Raw genomic sequence first — 14631 nt, 5'->3', positions numbered from 1 at the left:
TCAACTCAAATGGTTTTTGATTTGATTTCTAAATTTTGTCCACCATAAGGGGAAAGGATGAATAAAGGCAGAATTCAATTGCCAGATTTTGAGTGTGGCCGTAACATTAACTCCTGTTGCTTGTGAACAAATCAATCTTGCAGTCCATAGATTGCCTCCGTGGATAAATTTTGACGCTATATCTCCTCTCCTTGCCCAAAGTTTCCACAATCGAATGATCAACCTGATCATTAAATTCAACAATTTCTTATTCATCTGGTTAAATTTTAAACAATATATAATAATAATCTGAATTACCAATAATCTCATTGATAATTTTTCATCTTCAAGAACAGGGACACTGCTTCCATAAACTTGTTTTAAAACTTCAGGAGCCAATGACGACCTGCATTCAAATTACAAGCTCTCATTCAGTAGATTATTATGTATTTTTTTTCAGTTCTATTTACAGAGATTAAAGAGGGAATTAATTAAAATTAACCTTGTTTATCAGCACACGAAGTAGTGGTGAGAGTGCCATTGGTTGTATTGGTGGGGCGGAAAAAGATTGGGGTGAGCTCTGAAAGTGAGTCATCTGCAAGGACTAAGAGACCAAAGGGACCCAATGTACTTCTGTCACAGCGCCAACACTGAATGTACCCTTCTTCTTCGGTGCTGAAGCTAATAACTCGTTTCAAACTCTGCAAATATGTCTAACTGAATATCATAAAATCCCGTATTCAGATTACTTATTATAAGCAAATATGATTACTAAATGCAAGAGGTAATGGACAAACCTGAGTGGCCGTGCCTATATCAAGCGGCACAATGATCCGGGTTCAATTACACATCTTCTCAAATTCTTTACTATATCTCAAGCTTTCTATTTCTTCCACCGGCCATTGAAGGATATTATCCAGTTTTGTATCAAACAACACAGTCCTCGGAATGCTCTGCACGAAAACCCAGAAAATTATTAGCTTCAGGAAAATTAAGAACCCTAAAATTCAGTTATGTAGTGTTAATAAAAATACCGAACAGAGGCCCACCCTTACTCAGGTTATCAATTTCAGTGTCGGTTTCATTAATCCAACCCCATAGGATTCTTCTCTTTTGTACAGGTCAAAAAAGGACTTGATGCGTATATCTTCCATAATCCCGTAACCCCATAACACATCTTCTTCCGGGTACGGGTGTCCATTTATCTTTACACGGGTCATATGTTCCAATTGCATAATGATCAAGTTTAGTGTCATCTAAACTAGCCTTCAATACATGCTTGATTCCGGGGCACCAGCTGATGTATCCAACCCAATTGACCCGTTTATTGCAACGGGTAGAAGTCCACACATCCCACATACCCGTACCGGAACCGCATGTAACAGTCCATCCAAAAGCTCATATGTAGTGAAGTTAGTAGTTGGACACAAGTGCAATACCTATAGTAGTATTAACCCTTGACCCGATTGTCAGCCTCCATGTTCCGTCGGGTCCGGTCCAAGCAGTAGTCGGGTCCCTATATTCACTGGTTTCAATTCCGGGTGGTGGAACCAAAACGGGTATTCTCATACTTGACCCAATCAAGGAGGAGGGGATCAGATAGATTGGCGGGGTATGCAAGATTTTGCACCGCACTGATTCATCAGTGTCCCCGGTGTAAAGCATTACTATCTGACCATCAGGAAGGCGAGTGGCGGAGCCAGTCCAGACACCATTGATATCATACCAATGATCGGGGACGAGGGCGAGCGGGGATAGAGCCAGGGAATCAAGGCCCTTGATACGGCGTGGCCCCACGTGATGGCTGCCCAGACAGCTGAATCAGGATTGTATGGTAGAATAGATGATACCAGCCCATGGGAAACAGTGGTCTGTAAATGTGGAAGCATTTAATATTGTCTTAGTTTAGAGAACCAATCAGCATTGATGGCAAATCAGTCTTTTTGTCTGGCAATTCCCAAGCGACCAGTCAAATGTTTTAAACTTTTATGCAGAAATACAAGTCTCTGACTACGTGTTCAAAGATGTGACACCGACAACTATTTTTTATAAATTTTTTTTGACAAGATAACGTAACAATTATAATTAATTAAGAAATTTATGAATTTAAATGAGGTTAAAATTATAATATTAAAATATAATTTTTTTTTTTCTTTAAAGTATGAGTGATTCATTGAAATCATATATTACGTATCAAATACTACGTCAAAAATACAAAATGTTAGGAGTAAATTATTAATAAAAATTCCTGAAATGAATTAATGACAGTCCTAAGTGAAGCTGTTAATGATCACTTTCTTGCTAAAAATGGTCCAAAGCAAAGTCAACAAATTAATGGATGACAAATTAGAATATAAAAAATACAACTAAACATCCAACTCAGACTAAGTTAACGTTACCTTACTAGTTCATTTTATAATCAAATAATATAATGAAGCTAAACTCAACTGGGTAAACTAAAAGAAACATAAAAACAAAAACAAAGGAAGAGATTTGTAAGCATTACCATCAGGATCTGAAGCAGAGACGTCAAGATTTCCCCACCAACCAGCAATTGAGAAAAAAAAAAAAAAGACCAAATGAGAAATAATTGCAGTTTATCAATAAAGACTTTGATGTGTAATATAGAAAAGGGGAAAATCAAAAGTACAAATCTGATCTCAACCACCAATAACAGAAAGTTAGTAAACTAATTAAAAAAGCACGTGATTTCTGAACTAAAATTTTTAAACTTCAAACCTTTCTCTACCTACCATTCATCCAGTTTTTCTCCGGTTGAAAATGGTGATGAGTCTTTGCCATGAAAGCATTGCATTTGTCCAGTTATAAGAAAACTTCATCATCATCAAAAAGAGATGGATTGACTTTGGATACGCCTTCAGCTACCTCTCGGCATTCGTTTCGAATGACTTCTTTTGTGACGAGGGTTTATCATCATTGTTTGGCATTGGTGTGTGGATGATGGTTCTTGGCTTTGGTTGAGTATTAACCCCACCAATGACACAAGGAAAATGATGGAGCCAACGATCACCACAAAACCTTCAGGGTCTCCGTCGAGTCGCGGGAGATCCATCGAGGGAGGGCTGCTCCGGCAAGGGAGTGTAGTATGTTGCATGAGAAAGGTTTGGGGTGTCCATGCTTTGTGGCGTATGGAAAATTGAGAGGGGTTGATAAATGATGAAATGCGGTTTAAATAGAGAAACTTAGAGAAGAGAAAGAGAATTGATGTAAGTTGTCATGTGGCAAGAACCGATTTGCTCGGTAGATTCTGAAACTGGGGGAAATTCTAATTAATTTTATATAAAATATAGACTTCAATGCAAGTAAGTTTTGATTTGTAGGTTGCCCAATTTGATGGGAGAGAGAAGAGACGTCTTTGTTTAGACAGTAAAGAAATAAAAACGCAAAAATGAAAAGATTTTTGAATTACTTTCCAAAACTTGACGTAAAAGGATGAAGAAATACATCGAAAACTTAATGATGAAGATATATTTGTATACATATGTGTATATATATTCTTATATAATATAAGTTTGACGGTGTGGTGGCGTGGTGGCTGAGGAGGTTCTGCGTATGAGCTTCAATCAACTATGTACCAATAAGGACAAGAATGAGGGAACCAAAGAAAACAAGGAAAGCATTTAAATCGTTTAATATATTGTTGAAGAATAGTAAGGCTTTGAGTGACACATCACAGTCAAGATTGAGGAAATTAGATTGGTAGCTGAGATCTAAAAGAGGCATCCACTGTTCATAATTTTTATTAGACTAAAGACTTTTTCCCACCCAAGGTTTGTCTAATGACGCTTTTCCACCAAAAAGTTTCAAAATACGACTTTCCCACCCAAAGTTTATATTCCGTTAATACCAAAGTGTACTTCACTTTCTCAATCGTCATCAGTGAGTTACCAAGAGCTAGAATAAGACGAATTTTGTAGAGTTGAGGTTGGTGGTTCGAATGGTGGTGACTGATTGAATATTCGCCGTCGAAATCAGGAAATCAGCTAAGAATAAGAAAACCGTTTTGCAGTGGTTGGCAATCGAGAGGAAATCAGATGTCGGAGTAAAAGGGTTTTTGTAGAGAGAAGACCGTGGGTTCAAATGTGGTGACAGAAAGAATTTTTGCCATCAGAATCAACTTTGGGTAGTAAACGAATATTAACTTGGGTGAGAAAATAGTATTTTAAAACTTTTGGATGTGAATGTGTCATTAAGGCAAAACTTGGGTGAGACAAGTCGTTTACTCTTTTATTTAACGTGCAAGATTTATGGGAAGATTACAATGTGTGTATGTCTTGTATTCTCAGGAACACAAGATAGAGACACATAAATCTTTTTTCCTTTAACTAATACTAATCTTTTAATTAATTAAAAATTTGTTGATCGTGTCAAATTTGGTTTATTGGTTTCGTAATTTGATAAACACGTAATGAAATTTCACAATACTACGAAGAAGAGAGCGGCTTGAATAGTATAATGAATAAATGAAATTAAAAAAAAATTTCTTGCGGCTTTGTCTACATATTCATCAATGTGATTAATAATTTATTATATAATAAAATTGGGGGCATTTCTATTCTAGTGGGCTCATCCGTAATGTCGAACTCAAACTTCCATTTTTGAAGGGATCAAGAAACCCAATTTTGAATGGATGAAGAAGATGATAAAGTGTTGAAAAGATTATTATCAATAATATTATATTTAATTAATAAAAAAAATGATTTGAATCTTGTCATAATTTATTTTACCATCAAACTTTTTATTTAATATTCAATCATTTAATTGTTATTTATATTTTCATGTTAGTTTATACGTATTATCATCTGTATGCTGATCTCAAACGTTTATATAAATACACTGTTAAGAACAACTACTTAATTTCTTATTCGTCTCTTTACTTAAAATTGTTCAAGTGAAGCTCGTGATTATTCAACAAAAACATATGTGAACGTAAACTTTTATTAATTTCAAACTGCTCGATCCTCATGCACCATCAATACTATCCACCGTCCATGAACTTCTGATTAGAAAATTTTATCAAAGGGGCTTCATATTTTCGCTTGCAGAATGTAAAATTTTGAACGAGACGTGGCAATGGCAGCTTCACATATTTTATCTTTATTTTATTTGTTATTCTTGATAAAAATTTAGCCATCAAAGTAGTTGAGGAAGCTATGTATGGATGGCTGCGCAGGTTTAGGGTGTGGTCAAAAAATTCTGGAAAATGAATTTGAGTTGTCTCTTTATAATTATTGTTGGAGGAAGAAGGTTGTACGTATACAACCATCTTTAATTTATTTCTTGTTTATATGTGATTTGGAAAGTTCGTATCAGTGAAAATAGTCCCCTACATTTTATTGTGACTTATAATTAGGTAATTAATTCTATCGATAAAATTATTCATCTTCAATCAAAGAACCCAATCCGCTGAAAAGACGGGAAATGTGATACCACATTGATAGATCTTGGAATTGTTACAATTCAGCGATGCTTTAATGAAAGAATGGTTGTTGCAACCATAAGACTGGCAGAAATACGATAATGAGATCTTGTAATTGAAATTATCATTTTTTTTAACTTGACTTGTAGCGACTTTTGTCTTCCTTGGATGAGGATCCATGTTAAGATTTAATACGAAAGTGGCTGCACCAGTTAATGTTGGCAAAAATGTCCAGTTCTTGCATATGGGAGTGTCTCGGTAGTATCAGTCAAATTGTTTTAAATGTTTTCGTTTTGGATCGTCAAAATAGTTGAAATAGTTTTGGTGTAGGGTCTCTCAGAAATTGGTTATAGTGGGGCAAACTGTTGTTTAACTTTCAAAAGGTGATCAACAAGATAAACTGAAGTGATCATGCATGTTTCGATACACTTCTTCAAAACTCCAGATGGATCATTTGCTTTATGATACATTTGTATTACCCAATGGACCCGGAAAAAGAGCATGAATAATATAGATGAATCAGGTTCTCACCCCACCTGAAGCCTCCATATCCAAAATCTTATTACAATATGCTTACTGATATGGCATTGGCATATTTTCAAGTATTTTTAGTACCAGAAAAAAAATGTTTAGGAAGATATCCTCTAGACAGGGACGGTGATGACCCTCTCGAATCTTACTTATCTTATCTTATATATATACGACGTATATATATGTATTATATTCCACCAAATACAAAGCTACCATCATGAGGAGTGGGCATGACTGCTCCATTCTTTAATTATTTGTGATCAACTTTAACTGATAAACTCAACTCTTTTCTTTTCAACGAAGTTAGTCTTGCTCACATCAACATATATGAGTGAAGAGATTTTGTGTATGTTGAAGATCGTCCAGAGTTTTGATGGGTGGAAAATTAGAGTTTGGATTGGGAGAAAATGAGAAAGAATAAGTGAAATCTGATATAAGTGGATACAAAATACAATATAATTTTCTTTTACTTTCTACCTAGACCTAGACTAGTTACACTTGCCAACCAGAGAAAAGGACACTTTTACACAATGGACTATCCTAGTCATCTCTCTTGCCACCTCTGCTTCTTAAACTTCTGGGTTTGATCTTTTGAACAAAATGTTTTGGGTATTTTCAAAATACTCTATTCCTATGTTGAAAAAAAAATGCATGTTTGCTTCATATTCTCAAAATCATATCTTATAATATTTAATTTTTAAACCCTCATAAATTTGTTAATTAACAAAGAACTCCAACAGATTTTTTATAAATTGACAAAAACACCCCCATCCACCCACATTTGTCAAATTCCGACAACCATTGCTGGAAGGTAGCTAGAATCTAGTGTAATAGTGCGCTATAAGTAGATCTAGCTGGTATCTGGCCGTCAATGATGACCATATCTTTGGCCGTCATTGCGGCTAGATCTGATCGTAGTTTGGCCATTTTTGGCCAGATCTGTGGTGAATCTGGTAGTCGTGCCAATGAAACAAGATTCTAGTAGATTCTGACGATGGTGGTCGGAATCTAGCAATTGTGGGGGGGTGTAGGTGTTTTGTAAATTTATAAATTTTTATTATTAAGGTGTTTAGCTAAATTAACAAACTAGGGCTTTCTTATTAATTTTTAAATTTACCTCATAATAATAACCCAACTCAATTTAACAATAAGATTCAAAAATATTACTCAAAATACTAAAACAACACATTTATTAAAGTTACTCGGGCCTATCCAATTTACTCTTTAAACCCAATTCCTTAATAACCCTACCCTATTTCTAAGTTACTCATGTCGATCGTCTTTTAGCTGACCCAAGTGACATTTTTGGCTTGAGCCCCAATTGACATTTTGAGCTTGACCCAATGACATTTGAAACCCAGTTTCTAGAGAACCAATTATGTCAAGTTTTGACGCAATAACATTTTGACCTAGTTTCTACAAATTTTCCTTGCCAATCATCTCCCATAGCACACCACCACCACTACTTCCTTAAACTCATGGGTTTAGCTTCTGTACCTTGCTCTATTTATAAATTTACTCAAGTCGATTTCTTCAGGCCCAACCCATTCACATTTCGACTCAATTCCTACAATGAAAAGGGTTTTTGCAACAACATTTCATTAATTTGAAACAATAAATCTATCCTTACAAAGAAGTCTACAAAAAGTTATAAAGTGAAGGAAAAAACAAAGAAAAAACGAAAAAAGAGAAAAAGAGAGAGAGAGAAATGATGAGTGGAGGTTAACTTTGTATGCCTCCTTTGTGGCTTCTTTATAAGACTAGCAATGCTGAATTTGAAAATATGGTCAAGGTTTTCACATTCCAGCCGGCTATTCTAATAAGATCAGTGTAAAACATTAGACATATGAAAATTGTTACGTTTACAAACCAGTCTCACAATTTTCTCTTAAGGCATCTCCAACCCAACACCATTTTGGTTAATTGTGTAGAAATTTTGCTCCAACGCAATACCAAAAACCACACTAAATTGGTGTGAATGATAGTATCAGACCAAATTTAGTGCAACCTTTATCCACACCAATTTGGTGTGACACTATTTATTTACTACAAAACATATTTTATTTTCTATTTTTATTATTTAATTTTTTAATTATATTTATGTTAATTTATTATATTATATCAATATTTATAATAATAAATTCATAATAATTATAAATTGAAAAAATGGTGAAAAATAAAAACAAAACTTCGTTCCATGCAAATATTAAACTTAATAACTCAAAATAAATTAACACTAATTTAAAAACACTAAGATTAAAAGAAAATACAACATAAACTAAATAACAATGTGAAATTTACTTTTGTGTTGTTGTTGTTTTTTTTTTTTTTTTTTTGTGGCATTTTATATTAGATGTAATTTTTTTATATTAAATATAATGTTTATTTATTAAATAAATGTGTTATTTTATTAAATTAGTATAATTTTCAAAGTTATTATTATTTAATAAAAATATCATTCTTAATATTTAATTAATATATAAAAAATAATTAGTAAAATAAATTAATTGTTAATTATTAATAAAAAAAAGAAAGAGAATATTTTTTTTTTTTGTGTGTAATATTTTGTGCAATGGGTTAGAGATACAATGGTGAAACACACCAAAAGTCACACCAATTTGGTGTTTGTGGTTGGAGATGGTCTTATTGTTGAGAATGAAAGGTTAACGATATCTGGTCATTCATTGACAAATATATTGTATTAATTGTATATTTGTTTATTACCTTTATATTAAAATGAGTGTGTCTTTGAATAGACTAGCGTGATTGTAGGAAAACTTTTGTATAAAGCTATGCCTCCTAATTCAATGAAAAATAATTCAAAAGGCAAATATTTTTCTCTTCTTTTCATGGTATCAGAGCAGGGCACGATACCCTAGCTCTGTGCATCTGTCTCCTTTCTTTTGCCTTCCTTTTATCGCTGTTTGTCTGCATCTGCTCCCTTTCTTTTGCCTTCCTTTTATCATTGTTTCTCTTTATCATGACAGAACAGCAACCTTCGAATGGAGGCAAGCTTGATGCTGCAAATCCATATTTTCTTCACCATTTCGATCATCTAGGAATGGTACTTGTTTCCAAGCCCCTCAATGAGGATAATTATTCGACATGGTGTAGAGCCATGACAATTTCTTTGAATGCCAAATCCAAGTTGGGTTTCGTAGACGGGACCACCACAATGCCATCTGCCACAGCCAAACCAGACGACTATGCTTCGTGGAAAAAATGCAATGATATGATACTCTCTTGGATTCTCAATTCACTCACATAGGACCTTGCAGATAGTGTTATTTTTTCTACCACTGCCCAGGAGGTATGAGAAGACCTTCGGGATCGTTTTCCTCAAAGCAATGCCCCTCGTATTTTTCAGATTGAGAGGGACATTGCTTGTCTTGCTCAAGATCAGATGACTGTTGCAGCTTATTACACAAGACTTAAAAAATTATGGGATGAACTGGGATCCTATAATGACACTATTTGCTCTTGTGGGGCAGACCATAAGAGACGCAGATTGATGCAATTTCTCATGGGACTCAATGAGTCCTACAGTGTAATCCGAGGGAAATTTTTTTTTTGATGAATCCACCACTTGATGCTGCCAAGGCTTATTCTTCCATTGTAAAAGAGGAGAAGCAGCGGAGCCCAGGGGCTACACGTGAGACAGCAGAGAACTCAACCATGGTTGTTCGAAGGGCTGAACCAGTGGCTCTAGCTGTTCGACATGGACAAGGTTTTTCTTCTCATTCCAGCTCAACTAATCGAAAACCTCTGCATTGCTCTTATTGTGATCGTGACCATCATGTACGAGAAAAATGTTGGAAGCTGAATGGGTACCCACCAGAACACCCTAAACATGCATCAAATAAGTCTAATCAAAGACACACTCATTTCAAGCGCAACCATAGCCATCGATCCTCAGTCAACAATGTCAAGGAAAGTCCAATAATGCAAGAAGTGCCATCAGTGACAAATGGGCTCTCTGATTTGCAAATCCAGCAAATCTTATCTATCATGCAGGGTAAAAGAACAACACAATCTGCCAATCCTAAAGCTAATGCTGCTTCCTCAGGTTTGTTACAAACATTGTTGCACCTCCATCAATTAATTATCGACAGTGGTGCCACAGATCACATTACTTCATCTCCAACTTTGCTTGTCAACGGCAGTAAGAATACCTTTTTGCCACCAGTTGCTATGCCAAGTGGAGAACAAGCTCCGATTACATCCATTGGGAATTTACCTTTGAATTCTACTATTACTTTAAAAAATGTGCTTGGTGTGCCATCTTTTAAGGTGGATTTAATGTCTGTGAGTCGAGTTACCAGAGATCTCAATTGTTCAGTAACCTTTTTCCCTTATTGGTGTATTTTGCAAGACTTGACGACGAGGACGACGATTGGTTTGGGTGAACAACGAGATGGACTTTATTACTTGGTTGCGTTAGTGTCAGAGAAGCCAAAACCTCAAACTCCATCTGTAGCAGCCACTTCTTGCCGTTCACCCAGTTCTCAGGTCACCTCCTCCACCTCTTTATGGAAACGCCAATTGGGGCATTTGTCTTCCTCTAGATTAGATTTTATGGCAAAACATTTGTTAAATTTCCCTTTTTAGTCTAATAATGCTTGTGATGTTTGTGCACTTGCAAAACAAAATCGACTTCCGTTCTCTGTTACTTCAATTTCGTCTGTTAGACCTTTTGAATTAATTCATTGTGACATTTGGGGCCCCTATAAAATTGCCTCTCTTTCTGGTGTAAAATATTTTTTGACTATTGTGGATGACTATTCTAGATTCGCATGGGTATTTTTTATGCATCACAAAAGTGAAACACAATATTTACTTGTCAATTTTTTCTCATTTGTCCAAACACAATTCCATGTTTCTATAGCCAACATTCGGGTTGATAATGGTGGAGAATTCTACTATATGCGGGAATTTTTTAAACAAAAAGGGACCACTTACCAACATTCTTGTGTTTGTACTCCTAAAAAAAATGGGGTTGTAGAGCGCAAGCATCGCCATATACTTGAGTCCGCTAGAGCTTTTCGTTTTCAAGCCCACCTTCCTTTACATTTTTGGGCAAAATGTGTTTCTACTACTATTCATATAATCAATCGTTTGCCCACACCACTCCTTTCTCGCCAAGCACCTTTTGAATGACTTTATGGTAGACTTCATTCTTATTCACATATTCAAGTTTTTGGGTGCCTTGCCTATGCTACTGATGTGCACGTTCCCCATAAATTCGCTCCTCAAGCCAAACGATGTATTTTTTCTTGGCTATCCAGTTGGTCAGAAAGCTTACAAGCTTTATGACCTTGCCACCCAGCAAATATTCACTAGCCGTGATGTTGTTTTTCATGAAACTATTTTTCCTTATGAGTTCATTCCATCCACTTACTCAAATTCAGCCCAAGTGATTCCTCTTTCTGTACCTGATGCTTCCCCACCAGTCCAACAACCCTCACCACTGGAACCAATTTCTCCTGCCTAACAACCCTCACCGCCAAATGCACCTGCTAGTCCTCCTCCCGAACCTATTTTATGCCGCTCTCAAAGACCTCATCACCCTCTCACAGCTTTACGTGATTATGTTTGCAACCAAGTAACGTCTCCCAACCATTTGCCGTCTTTGTCATCAAGTCCACAAAAAGGTACACGATATCCCATTTGCAATTTTGTCTCTTATCATCGTTACTCACCATAGCATTGCTCTTTTACTGCTACTGTCAGTCAAGATATTGAGCCTACATCTTATACCGAAGCAGCTTCTCATTCACATTGGCAAGAAGCAATGCAATCTGAATTGGCTGCTTTAGAAGCTAATCACACTTGGTCTCTCACTTCTCTTCCTCCTGGTAAGAAGCCTATTGGTTGTCGTTGGGTTTATAAAATCAAACGACACTCGGATGGTACTATTGAGCATTTCAAAGCTCGTTTGGTTGCAAAAGGTTACACACAGTTGGAAGGTATAGATTACCATGACACTTTTTCTCCCACTGCTAAAATGATTACTATTCGTTGTTTATTGGCTTTAGCAGCTGCCCAGAATTGGTCTCTTCACCAACTTGATGTCAACAACGCTTTTCTTCATGACGATCTCCATGAAGAAATTTATATGTCTCCACCTCATGGTCTTCGGCGACAAGGGGAGAATCTAGTGTGTCACCTTCACAAGTTGTTATATGGCTTAAAGCAAGCTTCCCGACAATGGTTTGCCAAGTTCTCTACAGCTATCCAAGCTGCTGGCTTTATTCAATCCAAAGCAGATTACTCATTATTCACATGTCGGAAAGGCAAAACTTTTACAGCTTTGTTGATATATGTTGACGACATTCTTATTACAGGTAATGATGTCAAAGCCATACTAGCTCTCAAGCAATTTCTACATAGTCATTTTCGGATTAAAGATTTGGGTGATTTGAAATATTTTCTGGGCATCGAAGTTTCTTAGTCGAGGAAAGGTATTTCCATCTCGCAACGAAAATATACTTTGGAAATTTTAAAAGATGGAGGATTTTTGGGTGCCAAACTTATGAACTTTCCCATGGAACAAAACATAAAGCTTTCAGATTTAGGTGAATTGCTTAAAGATCCGTCTCAGTATAGGCGACTTGTTGGACACCTAATTTATTTGACAATTACCTGGCCAGATATCACATATTCGGTCCATGTGTTAAGTAGATTCATGCATGCACCACGGAGACCACACATGGAAACTGCCTTGCATGTATTGTGTTATTTGAAAAGCAGTCCAAGGCAAGGTTTGTTTTTCCTTTCTCAAAATGATTTATCTTTGCGAGCTTTTTCTGATTTAGATTGGGCTGGTTGTCCAATATCTCGTAGATCCACTACGGGTTATTGTGTTTTTCTAGGATCTTCTCTTATTTCCTGGCGGACAAAGAGGCAGAAAACTGTATCTCTTACCTCAGTAGAAGCTGAATATAGAATCATGACAGGTACATGTTGTGAATTATCTTGGCTACGCTCATTATTGAAAGATTTGAGAATATTGCATCTGAAGCCAGCATTGTTATATTGTGATAACACAGTCGCCTCACATATAGCTGCCAATCCCATTTTCCATGAAAGAACCAGACATATAGAGATGGATTGCCATTTTATTCGTGACAAAATACAAGATGGTTCAGTTGTAACCAAACATATTGCCTAAACAAATAAACTTGCAAATGTGTTCACCAAGCCATTGGGAAAGGAAGCTTTCTCAACTATGATACGCAAGTTGGGAGTTCTTGACATTCACTCTCCAACTTGAGGGGGAGTGTTGAGAAGGAAAGGTCAATGGTATCTGGTCATTCATTGACAAATATATTGTATTAATTGTATATTTGTTTATTACCTTTTATATTTAGACTACCTAGAATAGACTAGCATGATTGTAAGAAAACTTTTGTATAAAGTTATGCCTCCTAATTCAATAAAAAATAATTCAAAAGGCAAATATTTTTCTTTTCTTTTCACTTATAACCTTAACGTGTTAGCAGATTGACACTGTCACATTAGTTCCCACTACATTCAAGACACCCAAGGCATTATGAGAAACAACAGTCGTTCCCTATGAAAGAACAAACGTTGGTTGTTCCTTAAGGAAAAACCAAGGAAATGAGGAATGACCATTCCTTTCATAAGAAGTGGTTATTCCTAGAACAATCATTCCTTATGAAAGGAATGCCTGTTCTTTCATAAATAATGATCATTCCTTTTTTTCATAAGGAATATTTGTTCCTTTATAAGAAATAATCATTCATTTCTTTTATAAGAATTGACTGTTTCTTCATAAAAAATAGTCATTCATTTTGTAGGGAACGGTCATTCCTTCATAAGGAACTGTCGTTCCCTATGAAAGAACAACTGTTTCTTTGATCTAATCAAAATTATTTTGTACTTTATGTATAGTAAAATTGATGTAATAATACCGATTCAGTTATCATATCGAGATTATAAGAGAAGTTTGTGAGAATACGTTGTGGGCGTATGTTAATCTTATATCATTATTAATTGTCATTTGATTCAGAGTGTATAAAGACAAACGCATACAGCTTTTGTCTTTCTTCATGCTAGACTTTTCAAAACTGAAAGTGCATGCTTTTTACTTTTTAGCAGTCCAAAATTTTGCGTAATTGACGGAACTGCAGCTTGTACTATTTCACTTTACAACTAATTGCATAAATTTAGAAGATTTTCATTGTTTTATTTCCACGAAGGCCGCCATCACAAAAGTCAATTACCCATATTCACTGTCAGAATTTCTGTACTTACACTTGTAAGAGTGGGGACGATTTGTGGTGCCCAGAGAAAATCCATAATTATTTTTATCTAATATTCAAAACACTCAGCTGTGCTCAATCCTCAACATACCAAAACAATTAAGAAGTGCCAACTTAATATAAAAACTAAATGGTTTCCCTTCCCATAGGGAAAAAAAAGAGTCAAAAGTACAGAGAAATGCAACAAATAAAAGCCAAGATAATAAGCTTATACACATGCATTTCTATATTTGAAAGAATCAACAAATATTCTTTTATTATTCTTCCAGTGGTGAGATAACTATTGACCAAAACTGACTGAGATTAAAGAATGAAGAAATGAGATTAAAAGCCAGGAATTTACATTTTTAGAAGCTTGAGCAGAAAAATTAAAAAAAAAAAAAACAAAAATTTAAG

General features: G+C 35.5%; 1 pseudogene; it reads right to left on the bottom strand.

The window, feature by feature from the left end:
- Nucleotides 1-3148, bottom strand: LOC116126540 (annotated as a pseudogene).
- Between the last annotated feature and the right edge of the window lie 11483 nt (nt 3149-14631).

This window comes from Pistacia vera, unplaced genomic scaffold, assembly GCF_008641045.1.
Source record: "Pistacia vera cultivar Batoury unplaced genomic scaffold, PisVer_v2 Contig180, whole genome shotgun sequence".
Classification (NCBI taxonomy): domain Eukaryota; kingdom Viridiplantae; phylum Streptophyta; class Magnoliopsida; order Sapindales; family Anacardiaceae; genus Pistacia; species Pistacia vera.
This window is presented reverse-complemented; position numbering and strand designations above follow the sequence as displayed.